Source organism: Ictidomys tridecemlineatus, unplaced genomic scaffold, assembly GCF_052094955.1.
Source record: "Ictidomys tridecemlineatus isolate mIctTri1 unplaced genomic scaffold, mIctTri1.hap1 Scaffold_40, whole genome shotgun sequence".
In the NCBI taxonomy this organism is placed as follows: domain Eukaryota; kingdom Metazoa; phylum Chordata; class Mammalia; order Rodentia; family Sciuridae; genus Ictidomys; species Ictidomys tridecemlineatus.
The window spans coordinates 869,650-888,938 of record NW_027522604.1 but is presented as its reverse complement, the minus strand read 5'-3'; the positions used below and the strand labels follow the sequence as shown (position 1 = coordinate 888,938).

The window sequence follows — 19,289 nt, the reverse complement described above, 5'->3', positions numbered from 1 at the left end:
AATATGACCAAGTCCTCACCCTGCCCTCATGAACCTGTCTAGCAGAGAAGAGACAAGTACTCAACAACTACAAAGAGTGTCAAATGCAAGAATAGGAGACTCTGCTTGAAAAGTTCTTCAGTCAGGGATTCCTGCATCCTAAAGTTGTGTGCAAAGTGATAAGCACACGGGAGCACATGCCTGCTTTTCGAGGGAGAATCCATTGTTCTCACTGGATTGATTCACAGTGGTTAAGAACAACTGATCTGGAGGAGTGACAATTATTCAGGAGAGAAGTGAGAATTAGGGAAAATCACTCCTAAGAGAATAGTATTTAGAAAGGTCTGGAAGTAAGAAACAATAAGGCCTGCTGGGAGCCATAAGTTCAGTCTAGCTGGAGGACAGCTTGCAAAAGGAGGGAGAGTGAAACAAAGTTGGAGACCGAAGCAGGGTCTGGACCAATTGAGGGTCTTGCAGCCCATGCTAAGGAGTTCAGACTTAATCTCAAAGGTAACTGGAAGCCCCTGCCATGTTTTAGGAGGTGAGGGATACATCAGATTGCTATTTGGGGGAAACATATTTGTGGAAAATAAGTTGGGATGGACAATCAGAAGTGGAAGCAGGTTAAACAATTGGAAGACTGCAGCAGAATATCAAGTAGAAAGTGCTATGGCCTGGTCTAAGCGACAATGTCTTAAAATTTTTTAAATTCTTGGACCCTACCTTAGGGTCCTTCAAGAACCAAAGAGATCCCAGGGGAGCAAATAATTAATTCCACACCTATCAAGATGAATGCTACAGTCATGTATAACTAAAAATAACCAATTAAAAAAATTTCACACCTCTATCAGGTACAAGTGTTCAAGTCTTAGTCCTAGATCCTAGCAAGCATAGCATATGTACAACTGAGATCTTTATAGGTGAAAAATTGTCAAAGAGGAGCAAGAAGGAGGAGATTTAACTTGAGGAGTAAAAGGAAAAAATATTTTACCATCACAGAAAACTCAAGAAATCCAGAGAAAAGAATAAATCATTGACTCATCATCTAGGTCACTGGTATAAACTCAATGCTATTATTAAATAAATGAAACCCTGAGAATGAGAAAGCAATCGTAGATTGGCTGGCAGATCTCTCTGAAGAAATAAAGCTAAGCCACCAGCCCCCCTACAAAACTGGATGTCCTCAAAGAGAAGAAGAAGGTGCACTCAAGAGTTCTTACGTTATGGAATTCTTCCTCATTCCCAATTTGGCTCCTCTGTGCTGCAGTTTATAATCTTGTATGGTAGGTAGAAAGAAAACAGGCGGACCTTATCTTTTGAACAATGATCCTTTATGGATGTTAAAATTATATGGAACTGTCTTCTCCCTATCCTTCATCCATCTATGTCTTAATATCTGATTTGCCAACTTGTTTGGATAGAGCTGAGCATTAAAGCCTATGTCAAGTGTTAACCTCATATATGAGAAAGAAATGCTCTGCCCCCTCCTTGCATCCAAGCCAATCCTCCTGCAAATCAGAGGTCTGAACCATTTGACTGCACAAGTCTGACTTCTGTTTCCTGTGAAGGACATTCCCTGCCCTGCCTTATTTTCTGGGCTAAATGAGATAAAGAGAGAAAGTTGGGACAGCAGGATCCTGCAGAGCCGCAGTGGTGGGTATCACCTCATCACCCACCTTCCTTGGAATCTCAGACCTCCTCCACTGGCACAGGTCTCTCTGCCCAGCTAGTGGCAGAAGGAAACACCTATGTAGCCATGTAAACATTTCATATCAATCCTAAACACCATCAGGATGGTGAGTTTCATAGCTACCCCTTAAATGCATAAGTGCTTTGGAAATGATGAATTGCTCTACTGCATTAAGTACCTTTTCTGTGCTGGGTGCCTTAAACCCATTACCTATATTTGTTCTCTTGCTATTATTACTCCAGTCTCACATATAAGAAAACTGAGGACCAAAGAGGGTGAGTGAGTTCTTCAGTTCAGTGCTGAGGATAGAATTGGAAGCCAGGTAATTGTGTTTCCAAAGCCCTCTCAAAGATACCATGCTATCTCCCAAAGCAAGGTGGCATCAGCACTTTAGTGTAAAATCCTTAGCAAAAAAGGCTTCTATATCACTTCCTGTTAACATTCATAAAACACTCCTTAGCAATAGTGACCTCCCATGATGATGTGTATTTTAAGGCTGAGCTCTAAGCTCACACAAGTCTACCCTAAACCATCTCAGTCAAATGAGGTGCAACTTAATAGGGAAATGCCGAGGATAAATGGCAGTCTCCATTCCTAGGCAATAAAAAGGCGTCTGTGCAACCACAATCCAAATCACTGCTTAAAAAGCCATTTCTACATCAAGACAATGATATGGTAGATACCTTATTATTATCTAATAATAAGTTACATTATTAGACTAACTATTATATTGTATTTCTCAGTCCCCATTCTGAATCTTCTAAGCAGGAAAAGGATGTCTAACTTTGATGTGTTATTTCAAGGATAGGAAGAAAAAAACCCTACATCATTGTCATTTGTCCAAAGGCGACCTACTCAAGAAGATAGTCACATGGAACGTGAGGCCATTAGTCATTATTGGAGAACCACATTACTCTGGTACCTCCAGCATTTCATGAAATATTCTATCCAATCTCTGACTCATTAGGGGCAAAGCTCTGAGAAACCAGAGCCTATCTTCTACTTCTACTACCTCCAGGTCCTAAGAAAGGTCTCATCTCCCTAGTTCTCCTTTCCTCTATGCCCTGTTGTCTATGTTAGATTTTGCTGAATTCCCTATGATATGAGGTCCTTTAAAGGCACTGACACACCACACAATCACCCAGGATATAGGCATAGGCCATGAGCTGGGGCCTGGGAGGGTCTTGCAGGCAGAAAGGGTAAAACAAATGTTCTATGGAATAAGTGCATGCCTAGGGGTAACAAAGCCAGGCCCTTGTTTTTCTACTTTGTGATTGACTAGTGTCCACTAAAATTCTAACCTCCTTGCCTCTAAAACCCCAGCACACTCATGACCTCTTCTCCCTGTTTCTATTCACATGTTCAAAGGAATGAGTTAAACAACAAGCTAAATATAATATAAACTGAATCATGATTTATTGAAATCAATACTGCATATGGTACAAAAAAATCAGAAGAGTGTGGGACATAACACTCCCAGATCTTCATGTGGGATTAACCCCCAACATCTTTGAGCCTTAATAATGGATGTAAGACCCTGAAACACGATATTCTTTAGACCTCAGTTCCTTTAACACCCCAAAATGGCGATAACGTGTCAGAGACTTGTATGGAGTAAAAATACTATAGTGCATAGAGAGCCCAGAGTAAAAGGCATGATAAAATTGACTAGTCCAGTAGCGAGGTGCAGTGGTGCATGACTGTAATCCCAGCAGCTCAGGAGGCTGAGGCAGGAGGACCGTGAGTTCAAGGCCAGCCTCAACAACTTAACAAGGCCCTACGCAACTCAGCAAAACCCTGTCTCTAAATATAATATAAAAAAGGGCTGAAGAGGGCTGAGATTGCAGCCCAGTGGTAGAGCACTTGCCTAGCATGTTTGAGGCCCTGAGTTCGATTCTCAACACTACATATAAATAAATAAATGAAATAAAGGTCTATAATCCAACAAAAGGGGGGTGGGAGAGACTGAAGATATGACTCAGTGATTAAGTACTCCTAGGTTCAATCTCTGGTGAAAAACAAAAAAAATATTGAGTAGCCTATTCTATAGGAAAATTGCATCCCCTGGAATGGAGATACTAGATGAGGAGAGTGGAAAAGCTGTAAGTATTCCATACTTACAGGATAAAGGTAGGAAGCATACACACTACCCATGATATGCTGAAAGGAACGGAGGGCAGGTAAAGTGACTGCCCATCTCAGATCTTCTTACACCCTGGCTGGATTTGAACACTCTCTGGAGAGGCACTCAGTTTCACCATTTGCATTCCATGTGGACAGGACATGGTCAAGGAGTGTGGGGCTGGTATTTGGAACCACCACAGGAAATTTGGACAACATGAACTCAAAGGACAAAAAATATACACATAAAAACACCTAAGCCTGACTAAAAGATCAAAATCATACAACTCAGTTGGAGTAAAACCATGTGTATTTTCTTTGGGCCCTAAACATGCTGATGGAAATAGATTTAACAAGAGTCAGCTGGGCCTTTTCCCAATGAACTTTATGCATTCTGAAGCCAAATCTGATAATTAGAACAGAATTTTGCAATGTTTTTAATATCTATTTAATACCAAATTTTAAGCAAAGCCAAAGGGCCTCAAGAATATACAAATCTCGTTTAGTGCTGACGGGAGTACAGGCTGGAACAGCTGAAGGGCAGGTGACACATCTTACAGCGCTTCAAATATGCATGGCCTTTAACCAAGTTTTTCTTGTTCTTGGGATCTATTATAAGGAAATAATCACAATGAAGATTAAGATGCAAGGATGCCCATTAGAGCATTATTTATAATAGGAAAATCTTAAAACATTAATTTCCAACCAATGAAGAGATGGATTTTCTATTAGGATACACATGATGGAATCTTACAAAGTCATTGAAATTAGGAATGTAGGTATGATTTCATCAACATGGGAAGATATTCATAATAAAATGCCAACTTCAATTAAATATTTTTTATTAAGCACATATTGCATGGAAGACTACAGTAGGCAATAAAGTTGCATCAGTTAAGAAAGTACAATTCTTAGCCTCATAGAGCTTATAATTGATCAGGGAAATCAGATATTGAGATTAGTAATAATACTAGAGAGTAGTAGTATAAGGTACATTGGAAATAAGTAACAAAGGGATTTAACCTAGTCTGAGGGGTCATGGAAGGTCCTCCTGAGGAAGGGATGCTTGTGGGGTAATGAAAGACAAATAGGAGCTACATGGGCAAAGAGGCAAGAAAAACACCTCAGAAAATGGATAGCAATTTTTAAAATTATACCTATCAAAAAAGACATTTAAACTGTACATGTAAAATGAACTTATGTTTAAAAATGTATTTTGTATATGTCCATTTTATAAATATAAAATAAAAAAGGATATAAACCATAATCTTACCTAGGAGATTAATACATGTAATTTATTTATTTATTTATTTTTACTTCTGCTTCCTAACATTTTCTGATCATTTCCTGTAATCTACATATGTGTATAGTGTTTTCAAGGATGGGCAAATGGATGAATGGGTGAAAGGATGAATGAGTGAATGAAACAATGGATGGTAACCAGTCCCAAAGGAAGGACTGAGCTGGGCATTACATGAGACTAGCTTTCTTCTCTTGCAGTCTCTTTTCAATTACTAGAATCCAAGACCTGCTCCAGAAGCATGAGTTCTCCCAATTTCTAAAAACACTTTGTCTTTTCTAAGGCATTTCATCTACCCTAGAAACAAGTTCATCAATCAAAAGCAAAGCCAACACTACAGTTCACTGCAATTCAACAGGTTTCTCTCAATACTGGACTTTCAAACCACACACACACACACACACACACACACACACACACACACACACACACACACAAAGAGCTATATTGGCACAGCTATTCATTAATGTTTCATCTAAATAACTGTTGGTAATAAGATAAATTATTTTAGAAAGAGATGGATGAAGGAAAGGGGTAAAAAGGAAATAAAACCGTGAAACTGAGTTTGTGATCATTCCAAAGACAGTGTGACACCAGGAAACAGACTGGAGAAATTGAATGCAGAGTGATGGTCACTACATACAGAGCAGGAAAACGGTTCTTGGAAAACCTGACCAAGTCAGAGGGTCCTTTGAGTTCTGATGGCCTCCTTCTGTCAGCAGTGATTTATACAGCACTGCATGTGTCTGAAACAGGGGAGGTGCTATGAGGAACTACAGATGGGAAGCCTGTGGATTTGAAGAAATTCAGCCCAGAATATTAAATGTAAAATGTGATCCTTTCCTACATGTACCCAGGAAACAGGGGTCCCTGGGGAGTTGGCAAAGGTGCTGAAACTATGCTAGATTTTGATCATTCTTATGTCTCAATACCAATCCCTACCATCATTTCTTCAAATCACTTCCACACTTCTATAAAGGCTAGAGGAGACCCTAGGTGCTTTCCTGGAAGGAAAGGCTAGGGAAGGACAAGATGTGGGTCCAATGATAGAGCACTAGGCCAGGTGTCAAGAATCCAAGTCCCATTCATTCACTGTATGACCTTGGGCAAGTCCCTTCCCCTGACTCAGCCTCAGTGTCCCTCATCTGCAAAATGGGAGACCAAAACGCCTGGCAATGAACCTAGGACTCTGCACTGTTAACAAGCTCCCTAATTTTGGTGCATACTAAAGCTTGAGGACTAATGGACTACATGATTCCACCTCTCTTCCTCATAGTGGACAAGGGGCTACATGTCCAGCTGGCCTGGTTGAGACTTTGGTTCCAGAAGTTCTCTATGGTACAAAGCTGAGAAAGGGAAACTCCTCAAAGTAAGCTTCACAGCCTTCTCATTCCTCCCTCCCCTCATGCCACCACCATCAATGTCCTCCCAGGGGGGCAGCAGCCCCACACCATAGGTTATTGTGTGCCCCTCACCATACCTGTGAACATCGCACAGAAGTAGGAACTGCAGGCTGCCAGGACCACACGGTGGGCTTCTATTTCCACATCTTCTGCCACAATCATTACGTCACACAACAGCTGCTTACTGCAAGACACCATTGAAGGGACAGGATGGGTCACAGCATGAACACCTACCCATGCCACCACGCTATTGTTTTCTCCCACCCAGATTTCACACTGGTTTTCCACATGAAGTAGTCATAGAAATTTGTTCTCTCTTGAGTTAATCAGAGGGATGGGCTCTTCAACTTATTCAAGTACTTGACAAATCTTCCACAAAGAAATATTCAACTACTCTGTGGCTGTAAGTCAGGCTATTTAATTAATCTTCACTCTCTGTTCCCAATACCATCAGCTCTGACTGAGAATTAGGGGGACAAAGGCTCAGAAAGCAGTGGCAACACCTCAGGCTGCTAGTGAATGACTGAATACTGAGGTACACGAGCATGCCACCAAGGTGTGCCACCAGCAAGACTGAGTGCTAACAACTCTCCGACGGTTCACCCACATGCAAAACTGTAAGAGGCAAGCCAGATTCCAGCATGTCTCTTCACATCCAGATTTAACACTATAACAAAGAGCCCTCTACCTGCAAACACATAACTGAAGACCCTTTCCAAGCTCCAGTCACTATACCTGTTAAGATCGCTTTACCCTGCATTTTTCTGGATAAGTGAATGAATGAATAGGAATCAACTCACATTCACAGACAGATGAATATTTAAAGATTGACAGGGAGCTATAAGACCCTGTCAAACCAGTAATTTTTCCTTTATCAGCCTTCCAAGTTGTTATCATGTCTATCATTAATATAATGGATAACATTTATTGAGTTGTATGTGCCAGGAACTGTTCTAAGCATTTTTAACACATATTAGTTCATTTATTCCTCTCTACAACATGATGACATGGGGCTAATTATTATTTTCCACATAAAAAATGAGGACACTGAGGCCCAGAGAAGTTAAGTAACTTTCCCAAGGTCCCACAGAAAGGGAGTATAGAAAGTGGAGACAGCATTTTCATGCACATATCTAGGCCCTAGAACTCATTCTATGGTACCTAATCCAACTAGTGCCTCCTTTAGAAGAAAGCACTACAGATAGGAGGGAAGACCATGACAACAAACACATCTCAACCATAATTCACTGGTTGTGGTTGTTTAGCACACATATACTGGTACAAAAAATGTGAAGTCATGTCTGGGTTTTCTGTGAGGAGGTTGAAACCAGTTAATGAGTCTGCCATGCTTGGCAAATGGAAGAGAAATCACATATTTGCCATCTCAGGTCTAGTACATTAAGCCACTGTAAACTATTAAGACATTAGTTGAGATTCACTTAGAGAAATGTGATCATAAAGCCTGAGACAGCTAGAGCTGCAATGCCTGAGAGAGTCGTGTGGTCTATGAAGCCCAGAGAAGTGAAGAGACACCTGAGAAAGCCAATTCTCGACTCCAGAAACAGTGATTTTCCTACTCCACCACGATGCCTCACAAGTGGCTGACACTCAAAATGGGAAAAGACAGAAGACAATGAGCTTTCAACACAACATGTGGTCAGGAAATGTCCACCACATGGCGTAAAATACCAGTGATGGGCTTCTGAGAAGATAAGACCTGCAGGAACCAAGAGGTAAAACCTAGGAGTTGGGACCTCACCGCACAGTGGATAGCAGACCTCACACACCAACCTTATAAGAATACAACAGCACAAACAGGAATGCAACTGATGCTGCCCCTATGAAAACATGAACAAATAAGCTTGCCACAGCTTTCACACCTGTCTTAGTTGCCCTTAGGACACATAACACAGAAATAAAATAGAGTGGCAGAAAGTCACCTGAGAACAGGCTGTTTTTTAAGTCTCATCAAAACTATTGTAAAAACTATATTCCCAACATGAATAGACAAACCTTGGATACTTTCAGTTCTATTAAGGATTTTAGAAGACTTTAGTTACTGCTATTTATAGTTGCTATAGTTACTGCTATTTATGAATAATAATATTTTTAGATACTAATATTTTAAAGAGAAAATTGCTGACAAAAAAAGAGTCAAATTTTCAGTGCTAGGAACAAACAAGCAAAGGTCAGAGTGAAATTCATTATATATATCCAAAAAGGCTGATAATTTGTGAACAAATGAGAAAGAGATAAAAAGGATGGGGAATAGATATGATCATAGCTTTTATAAAGAAAGATATATTCCTTAAGCAAATAATTAACTACATAAAGGTAATTATTATTACAAATACAGAAGCTATAAGCCACATGCAACTACCTAAATAAATTGAAATTAAATAGTATCAATCAATTTAAAATCCAGTTCCTAATCACATGAGACACGTTTCTAATTCTCAGCAGACTGGCCACCAGATCAGACCACACAGGATTATAGCATTTCTATAACTGCAGAGTTCTGTTGAATAGCGCTGGTCTAGAGTTTTAAATGATTCATTAGTAAATCAACTTGTACTTAACTATATGATTGTAAGAAGTCTTTGATTATCTAGGATCAACTGTTATGCAGACAGCTTCTATCTAACTCATTTTGTGCATTGCCTACAACTAAAATGAATATAAATGGATCATTGAAGGATCTTTCACATTTTAAAATGATGCTAATAGAATTTTAGTACCATTGGGATCCTTCCCCAACACCTTAGGTACACTGTAATCTTTGTTGCATGAAATACCATGCAAATCAATTGGGTCTACTAGCTATCTCCTCAACACCATATTAAATTTTTTACCTCAATGATCTCACTGCACCCATTCCCAATTACTGGAATAATCACATCCTTGTTAAATGAAGTGAATAACTGTGCAGTAGATTTGGTAGTGGGAATAAGAGCTGATTATCTTCTCAGATCAGAAACTGAGTGAACACTTGTAGACATGTGTGCCTACAAGACTATTTTGATTTCGGCATCTCAAACCTATACTCCCTAGGTCTCCCCAATTTATGGTACCATCCAGCTACTCAAGTCAAAGATCTAAGAGGGATCATATATGAACATTTTCCTTTATACTGTTTCCATCCCTTTCCAGACTATCATGATGTCTAGCTCATCTCAAGCTACTGCAGAGGCGTCACTGCTGGTATTCTTAACCCCACTCTTATACTATAATCTACTTTTTAAAAACCCAAAGTGATCCTCTAAAAATACAAACTGGATCCCTAGCTTAAAATTCTCCAATGACTTCATACCACTCATAATCAACTGAGATTTCTTCTGCCAACCTCTCTCTACCTCCTACTTACAACCCACCTGCCACCATATTCCCATCCACAATGGCCTAAATTTATTTCCTACAATATGCCAAATTCCAATTTTCAGGGTCTATGTATGAGAAAAATTATTTTCTCATATAAACCAGGGTTTATATGAGAAAATAATTTTCTAACTACCAACAAAATGAACTCTACAGAACCTCACTTTAAGAAAAAAACTGTCACAAAGTCAGATGTGGTGGCACACACCTGTAATTCCAACTGCTGAGGCAGGAGGATTTAAATTTCAAGCCAAACCATAGCAACTCAGGAAGACCCTGTCACAAAATTTTCAAAAAGTGTGGGAGATGTACCTCAGTGCTTGCCTAGCATGCACATGGCTCTGGGTTCAATCCTCAGAACCTCAAAAATAAAGTAATATAACGAGGCTGGGGCTGAAGCTCAGCAGTAGCAACCTTGCCTGGCATACATGAGGCACTGGGTTCGGTCTATCAACAACTAAAAAAAGAAATAAAAAAGAATTAAAAAATAATATAATGGGGTATGAATCCAGGAGTTTCAATGTCAGCAAGAAGCTTTATATAACAAAAAGGAAAAGATTTCAAATGCTTTTTACAGGAACTTTTCAGTTATGCCTTAGGAGAGAGGCATCAAGCTTACAGTTTTAGCACAGTGCTCAATGTCTATAGACAGCCCCAGGAGGGTCACTGGGGTGCAAGATTTGGAGAGTAACCTGGGCAACATAGAATTACTCCCCTTTCATTGAAACAAAAACAAAAACAAATCAAAAATAACAAAAGCCAACCTGAATCAAATGTTAAGGAGGCCAGGAACTGTAGTGCATGCATATAATCCTTGGAGCTCCTGAGGTTGCCACAGAAGGATAACAACCTCAAATCCAGCCTCAGCAAATTACCAAGGCCCTACACAACTTAGAAAGACCTGTCTCTAAACAAAAATTTTAAAAAATGGGCTGAGGATGTGGTTCAGTGGTGGAGGACCCCCTTGTTCAATACACAGTACCAAAAACAACAACAACAACAACAAAGATTATGCTAGATATTCCCTAAAGTCACAGGTCCTATGTCTTATACAACAAAAATTTCTAACATCATTGGGAAATGAATCAGAAACCACAATTCTATATGTATTTAAAACACATCATGTGTTGCTATGTTTGGAGCCTGAGTTCAGTCTCCAACACTGCAAAATCAAAGGAAAATAAAACAACAAAAACACATCATGGTCTCTCTTATTCTTTAAGAATCAAAGGTGGGGTGAAGTAGAATCTAAAGGGCAAAATACAAGGCAAAATAAAAGATTTCTATCTCCAAACAACTAAAGCCTCTGCTTAAGGAAAGATTGAAATTAGGTAAAATTATAACCCGTGTCCAAGAGATTAAGATGTCTGCTTTTCTAACTTTTCTCAGGAAAAATTATTCAGTGCAAATATTGACACTGAGGCCTGATATTTGTATATGCTCAATAGAAATGCACAAATTAATCATCCAACCTTCCTATATAAGTACCCACCAATCATCCCTCCAAAAATCCACTCTAATCCTTACCTGCTCAGTTCTGGCAACAGTAGCCTTTAGGAAAGAATCCCAAACTCACATGGTATTCTGATGCTGCCTCAGGGGAGTGACAAAGAGCATGCAGGTGGGGTGGACACCTGCATGCTCTTTGTCACTGTCAGACAAAGTGACTGACATGTGGGTGAGCATCTGGGTGAGCACTCCATGGCTTCGCATAGCTATGGTCCAGAAAAAAACAGGTCCTCTGGAGGAGGAAGGGCATCTGCCTGAAGTCTGGCAAAGATGACATGCCAGTTGCACTCATTCATAACACTGTACACCTTGTTGTCCTAGAGTGGCATAGGAGTCAACCTGACCATCTCCACATCTATTGGGACATCTCATTCACTGTAAACACGTGAGGAAATGGGACAAGCCCCACACATACTGAATACAACACCATGGTTAATATTCATCTAGTTACCAAAAAATGTCTTTGCATAAGTACCTTATCACCACAAAAATTATCCTCATTCATCTTTCTCATCTTTCTCTCTAGATCTCAGCCCTTTCTGTGGTACATGCTGAAGAAAATAAAATCATTTAAAATTATATTAAAAAGTGACCAACATCTTTGTTAAGAAAGACAAATAATACTGGTCGAAGTGGCCCATGCCTATAATCCCAGTGGCTTGGGAGGCTAAGGCAGGATAATCACAATTTCATAGCCAACCTCAGCAAAAGTGAGAAACTAAGCAACTCAGTGAGACTGCGTCTCTAAATAAAATACAAAATGAAGCTAGGGATGTGGCTCGGTAATTGCATCCTCCTGAATTCAATCCCTGGTTACCAAAAAAGAAACAAAAAGACTCAATAGTGGGTGTGAAGTGGAATCTAAAGAGGAAAAACACATGATCTCTAGCTCCCCAAAAAAACTAAAGCCTGTGCTTAAGGAAAGATTAAAATTAGATAAAATAAAAAACAGTCTCCAAAATACTATAATTAAGGGCATCATTTGTCCATCAGAGTAGTACATATCAACAAATCTCAAAATGTAAGAAATAAGACTGCCTTAAAGTTCAAAACAATTGCCAACAGGTTTATTTAAGCCAATGTAATTGTATCTCCTATCAAATAATAATATCATGAAAGCTGCTTGCCCTATAATACTGATTGGCTGAAAATATTAGACTAAGAAGGTTTTAGATTAACCTATGGGTGGAAGTTCTGTCACAATGAGAAAGCAATGTCTTGGGAATTTGCTCCTAACATTTATGTATGAGGTCAGCAAATGCAAAATGACTGTTGTTGTCACTGTCAAACCACAGCACTACACCAAAGTAACACAGGTCTAACCCTGTATGGCAATTATTTATTAATATATTTATTTATTTATATATAGTACTGGGGATTCAACCCAGGGACCCTTACCATTGAGCTACAATCCAGCCCTTATTATGTTGAGACAGGTTCTCCCTAAATTGTGGAGGTTGGCCTTGGAATTGCTACCTTCTAAATTTCTGGGATTACAGGCATGCCAAATCATACATGGCCTGTGTGGTAATCTTTTTTTTTTCTGTTACCAGGCATTGAACCCAGTAAGTACTTAACGACTGAGCAATATCTCCAGTCCATTTTTATGCTTTCTTTAGGGTCTTGCTATGTTGCTGAGGCTGGCTTTAGACTCACAATCCTCCTTCCTCAGCATCAAGAGCCACTGGGATTACAGGCACATGCCAATGTGTCCCGCTGTATGTGGCAATCTTTTAAAATCAAAATCATTTATTTTTATCAATTTAATCCTTTTCAATTTCTTTTTCTCTATCTATGGCTTATCTAAGTGGACACCCTTCTCTATTTTCCTTTACATGTCTTGCTTTTCTAACTTTTCTTAGGACAAGTCTTCAATGCAAATGTCCACATTTAGGCCTGATATTTGTATGTGCTCATCACAGATGCCCAAATTAACATCCAAGCTTCCCACACAGCACCCTCCCAGTCACCCCCATGAAAGTACTTACTTCCCAGTTCTAGCAGTAGTAGCCTTTAGGAAAGGAACCCAAACTCACATGGTATCCTGGTGCTGCTTCAGGTGAGTAACAAAGGTCATGCAGGTGGGGTGGGCACTACTGGCATCTGGTTTGGCATTCTATGGCTTGGCATAGCTGTGGTCCAGAAAAACTGGGTCTCACTCTCTTTCATGCATTGAAAGCAGGAAGAGCAGTGAGGTGCCCATGGGACAAGCTGAATTCTAGAAGTTCCTCTACCCACCCCTGTGGGTCCTCTCAGTAAAGCAGCAGCAACTCAAGGCATGGATATCTGCATCCAAGTCACCTGCAGCAAAAAGTGTCCATTTAAGTCAATTGGAATATTCTAAATTTCTCCAAACATAGACTATCTAATGGGAGTCAACATGACCTGCTACAGATCCTACTGCCCATATATTGTACAGAATATCTTTGCCCATGCAGGGAGGGCTCCTGATATCCCAGAACCACCAGCAAAAGAGTGATGGTGTCAGGACATCCTCCATACTCCATCTCCACAGAAAACTGGAGAACTGACTGCCTCCATGGTTCACGAAGACTTGCCCTGGACTGACACTGAATTTACTGGGCCAGCACCACACTTTCTATGTGGGCAGGAAGGACTCTGGTCATCAACAGGTATCACAAACATGAGTTCCACAGAAGACAATGGTCTCTTGTTTCCAGTCTGTAAAGCAAACACGGGCACCCCTATAGCAAGCCGGCCATGTGGGCCACCACCAGGAAGTTAACCACAGCCTGGGTTCCCTCTCCTCCTCCTGACCATGGTATACCCCACAACCGTTTTGCAGTGACTGCGGGATACTCTGAAATCTTGGAAAGACAACAAGGCATGCTCCCCCGAGGCAGTGTGAACCCAGCGTGGCCAGGGAGCCCTTTCTCCAGGCCCAATGGAGCCCCCTGCAAACCATCCCCGACTCAGGCACCCTTGGGGTTCCCGCCACCAAACCTGAAGAGGGTCCCTCCTGGAGGCAAGGCTTGTGAACCATGTGGAAGGCTGTGGCCGCGGCTCCTGGGTGCAAGTGGCTTCGCCAAATTTGCTGTGGGTTCATGATGGGGAGGAGCCACCTGGATAGGCCTTGTGTCATTGTGGCCCCAGACACCAGTCCCAGACCCCGTATGCACGTCCTGCCTTGAGCGAGGCCATGACTCTAGATCCTTCCCCAAGTCCAGCCTGCAGCTCACCGTAGTCAGGGAGCTAGCCCTTCTGAGCTGGGTTCTAGTGCGCTTGCGCGGTACCGCCTCCATGCCCTGGCAAGGAGGCACGTGCAAAACGCCAAAGGATCAAGGCACCTGACAGGAGGGAGAGTAAGCCACAAAGTCCGGGGTGGACTCACCTGCAAGGACTTGGTTCAAAAGAGCAAAGTCAGGAACGCAATCTAGTTTCTGAAGCAGAAATTTCCATGACCTACGTGTTTAGCAGGGAAGAGGAGCACACAAAATGAGGTCAACCCAGACAGCCCCCAATGACTGCCTTTTTCTCTTCAGGTGCTCCCTTTGCCTAAGTAAGCCCCACAGACCCAGAGCAGGGGTGGGAAGGCATGCACCAAACCCTCCTCCAGAGCAGCCTCCTTGGATTTACTCTTTAGGAATATGCATGTTAACTCATTATCTCCTATACAGGATTGAAAACACAGGGCTAATGGGATTTATTAATGAGCCGGGGGTGAAGTGGTATGAGTTTGGCCCTAGGCTCATCCCCAGCAGAGCCAAAACTGTTAAAAATATTTTACTAGTTAAGAAATTTCTCTTAACAGAAGAAACAACCACAAAAAACTAAAAAATTAATTTAAAAATAAATTAATTAATTGCAATATAAGTTATGAACCAATAAATAAATAAATATTCTAATAAATAAACTCTATTAAAAATAATTACCAAGAACTGGATGAGGTTTATTACTAGAGCACTTGTCTGACACACTAAAGGTCCTGGGTTAGATACGTAGCACCACAAAATAAATAAATAGCAAAACAAACATGTTTATGCAGTTTTTCTGAGTGTTGTTGGTCCTTCCAGGAAGTATAGAGGGAAGTCAATACCAGGGCTTTTTCCTGAGGAGTATAAGGAATAAAGGGAAGGTAGATGGAGGACGTTGAGGGTGTGAGTGGAATCTCACCTCCAACATTAAACTTCCAAACACTAGGTAGGATCCCAGCAGGCAAGTCTTCAGCTTTCTCTTATCTCTAAATGAACAAATGCTGAGAGTACAACCCAGGTCATGAAGTTGTCACCTGTCAAGAATACAAACAGAAAACTAATTAACAAATATATGAGAAAATGTTCAACATATATTACAATTACAGAAATGTAAATCAAAACTACTCTAAGCTATAATTTCACTCCATTCAGACTGGCAGTTATTATGAGGACAAACAACAATAAGTGTTGGTGAGGATGTGGGGGAAAAGACACACTCATTCACTGCTGGTGGGACTGGAAATTGGTGCAGGCAATATGGAAAGCAGTATGGAGAATTCTTGGAAACCTGGGAATGAAACCACCATTTGAACCAGCTATCCCTCTCCTCGCACTATACCCAAAGGACTACAAAACAGCACACTAGAGAGACCCAACCACATCAATGTTTATAGCAGCACAATTCACAATAGCTAAACTGTGGAACCAAACTATATGCCCTTCAGTAGATGAATGGATAAAAAAATGTGGCATATATACACAATGAACTTTTACTCAACAATAAAAGAGAATAAAATCAAGACATTTGCAGGTCAATGGATGGCATTGGAAAGGTAATTCTAAGTAAAATTACCAATCCTCTACCCCTCAAAAAAAAAAAAGCCAAATGTTTTCTCTGATATAAGGAGTCTGATTCATATTGGGGTGTGGAGGGGGCACATGGGAGGAATAGACAAACTCTAGATAGGGCATAGGGGTGGGGGATAGGGAGGAGACAGTGGTTAAAAAGGATGGTGGAATGTGATGAACATCATTATCCAAAGTACATGTATGAATATATGAATTCACGTGAATATACTTTGTATTCAACCACAGATATGAAAAAATGTTCTCTGTATGTGTAATATGAATTATAAAGCATTCCACTGTCATGTGTAAAGAAAAAAGAAAAAAAGAATGCAAATAGATTTCAGTATGGCATTACCAGGAAAAGCCTTTCACATCATGCAGCTTATTTCAAAACTGAGAACTGACAATCTGAAAAGTTGAAAACAGCAGGGCACATAATAATTGGGTACTTCATTACATGCTAATGACTCGGTATATCTGTAAATTTATGTAAGGTAGGCAGAGATATGATCAATCATTAGAGTTTTATTTTTAGTATGCTATTTTTTTCACTGAAATTTCTATTTAATGCTAACAGCACTCTGTTTCTATAGTATGCATATCTTATCACTCTATGATCAATAGATTTCTGGAAGTTTGTGTTTACATGTCTTCATTTTATTGCCTAGCACATGTGCAGCACTGGGTTTGATCCTCAGCACCACATAAAAATAAATATATAAAACAAAGGTCTTGTGTTCATCTACAATTAAAAAAAATATTTTAAAATTTAAAAGATGTTATAGTATGGATTTGCGTTAATAATAAGGGCAACAGGGCAGATTTTATATTAGTATCAGTTGTAGTAGTATGGACATTACATTAATATTAGTCGTCACAGGCAGGTATTATATTCATATTTGATGATTTACTATGCATATTATATTAGTATGCAAAACCAATGGGCAATTATTGTATCAGTTTGAGACACTATAGTATGATCATTTATACTAATATTAAAGGCCCCAGGGTAGATATTATATTAGGTACAGATACAGTTGTATGGAATATATATAGTATATATAATATATATAGTATATATATTATATTTATAATATTATTGCATTAATATTAATGGCCAAGAGACAGGTTTTATATTAATTTCATATGTTATAGTATAAATATCAATTAGTAATGAAGCCACTGGGTACCTATTATATTAGTATTTGATTCACTAATATAGAATGTCATATTAATAGTAAAAGCCATAGGACATATATTAGTTTAAGATGCTATTTAGTTTAAGATGTTTAATTAATACTAAAGTTCACAGACCACATATTATATTAGCTTAAGATGCTATACTAAGGATATTACTTTAGTATTGAAAACTCAGTGTAACTATATTATAACTTGAGCTCAGTAGCAAATATCATTTACCACAAAAAAACTACGTGGGCTATTACATTAGTTTTCAAAGCTATGACAAGGATTTATATTAACATTAAAGGCCACAGGGCAGCTACTAATTTTGCATGCTATAGTATGGATATTATTGAGTATTAAAGACATAGAACAGCTATTAAATTAGTTTTACATGCTACAGAATTGATATTACATCAAATTTAAAGGCCACAGAGCAGCTATTATATTTATTTTAGATGCTATTATATAAATATTATATTATTGTTAAGGGCATCTAAATATGAGTATGGGTATCATATTAGGATCAAAAGCCATAGAGAAACTATAATATTAGTTTTAAATGTCATAATATGGATATTATATTAGAACTAAAGGGCTCAGGGCAGCTATTTTATCACTCTAAGATGATAAGAGAATGGTATTACATTAATATTAAATACCCCAGTACTACTTGTATTATTTTTAGATGACACAATATGGATAACATTCTAGTATTAGATTTCACAAGGGATTTATCGTATTATTTTAGATGCTATGTGTGGGTACCATATAAGCACTAAAGGCCATAGTGAGCAATTATATTTGATTTATTTTATTTTAAGATAGAGAGAGAGATAGAATTTTTAATATTTATTTTTTAGTTCTCAGCGAACACAACATCATTATTTTATTTTGTGTGGTGCTAAGGATTGAACCCAGTGCCCCACACGTGCCAGACAAGCACGTTACTGCTTGAGCCACATCCCCAGCCCATTAGCTTTATGTTTTATATTATGAATAACATATGAATATGAAATGCCGCAGGGCAGCTTTTAAGTTAGTTTTAGATGTTATAGGATAGATATTGTATTACGATTAAAGGCTACTGTAGAGGAATTATATTAGTTTTAAAGATGATATTATAGCTATAATATTAATATTAAACTGCATAGGTCAGTTATTTTATTAGTTTTAGATGCTACATTATGAATATTAGTGTCAAAAGGCCACAGGGAAGGTATTATTTTAGATTTAGAGGCCACAATATTGATATTATATTAATAACCACAGGAAGCTATTTTATTAATTTTAGATGCTATAGTACAGAAATTAGTATTAAGGATCAGATGGCAGATATTGGATTTAGATGATCTCTAGTGTGTATGTCATATTAATATTAAATGTTATAGGGCAACTATTATATCAGCTTCAGATGGTATAGTTTGGGCATCATATAACTTAAGGTAATTAAGCAGATATTGTTAATTTTAGATGCTATTTACAGATATAATACTAGTACTAAAGGCCACAGATCACCCATTATATATTAGTATTTGGTGCTATACTGTGGATATATATTAATATTGAAGGTCACATGACAGCCATTGTATTATTACTAGGGGCTGCAGTACATTTATTTTATCAATATTAATACCTACAAAATTTAGTTTAGGTGTGTGATACTATGGATTTTACATTAATAACAAAGACCAAATTGCAGCTATTACATTACTTTTAGATGCTGTTTTATGGATACCATATTAGTATTAAAGCCCACAGGGCAAAGATTATGTGAGTTTTAGATGTTTTAGGATAGATATTATATTAGTATGAAAGAAGACAGGACAGCTATTATATTCATTTCAGACGCTATATAATATGGTCATTATTATTAAAAGCTTTTTGGCAACTATTAGGTTAATTTTTGATGCCATAATATGCATATCATGTTAGAATTAAAGGCC

At 38.8% G+C, this 19,289-nt stretch overlaps 1 long non-coding RNA gene across 1 annotated transcript; it reads right to left on the bottom strand.

The window, feature by feature from the left end:
• Window positions 1-6,574: 6,574 nt before the first annotated feature.
• On the bottom strand, window positions 6,575-14,568 carry LOC144373459 (uncharacterized). Its single transcript, XR_013433143.1, has 3 exons — window positions 14,342-14,568; window positions 13,414-13,678; window positions 6,575-6,677 (listed from the first exon to the last, which is right to left on the bottom strand). It is a non-coding gene; the product is annotated as an uncharacterized LOC144373459 (long non-coding RNA).
• Window positions 14,569-19,289: the final 4,721 nt, after the last annotated feature.